General features: G+C 69.7%; 1 protein-coding gene across 1 annotated transcript in view; it reads right to left on the reverse strand.

The window, feature by feature from the left end:
• Nucleotides 1-234, reverse strand: part of LOC106727858 — a 19,261-nt gene that overhangs the window by 12,240 nt on the left and 6,787 nt on the right. The gene's annotated exons all lie outside the window — the stretch shown is intronic.

Genomic DNA, 234 nt, shown 5'->3' on the forward strand with positions numbered 1-234 from the left:
GGGGCCGGCTCTGCCGCGGAAGGACACTCACGGGGTAACCTTGGCGACCACGGCGCAGTCACCGCACTGCCTGGCTCCAGGCGAGGGGCCCAGGAGAGTCTGCCTGGCCCCAGTCGCCACAACTGCGGGAGCAGAGCAAGTTGTGAGGCTGGTCTGGCGCACCCGGCACCTCCCTCCCGACTGCGGGCGGTGCCGGGTATTAATTGTATCGCCTTGGGTGTCGCAGCCGGGCGC

This window comes from Myotis brandtii, unplaced genomic scaffold (assembly GCF_000412655.1).
Source record: "Myotis brandtii unplaced genomic scaffold, ASM41265v1 scaffold49, whole genome shotgun sequence".
Taxonomy (NCBI): Eukaryota; Metazoa; Chordata; class Mammalia; order Chiroptera; family Vespertilionidae; genus Myotis; species Myotis brandtii.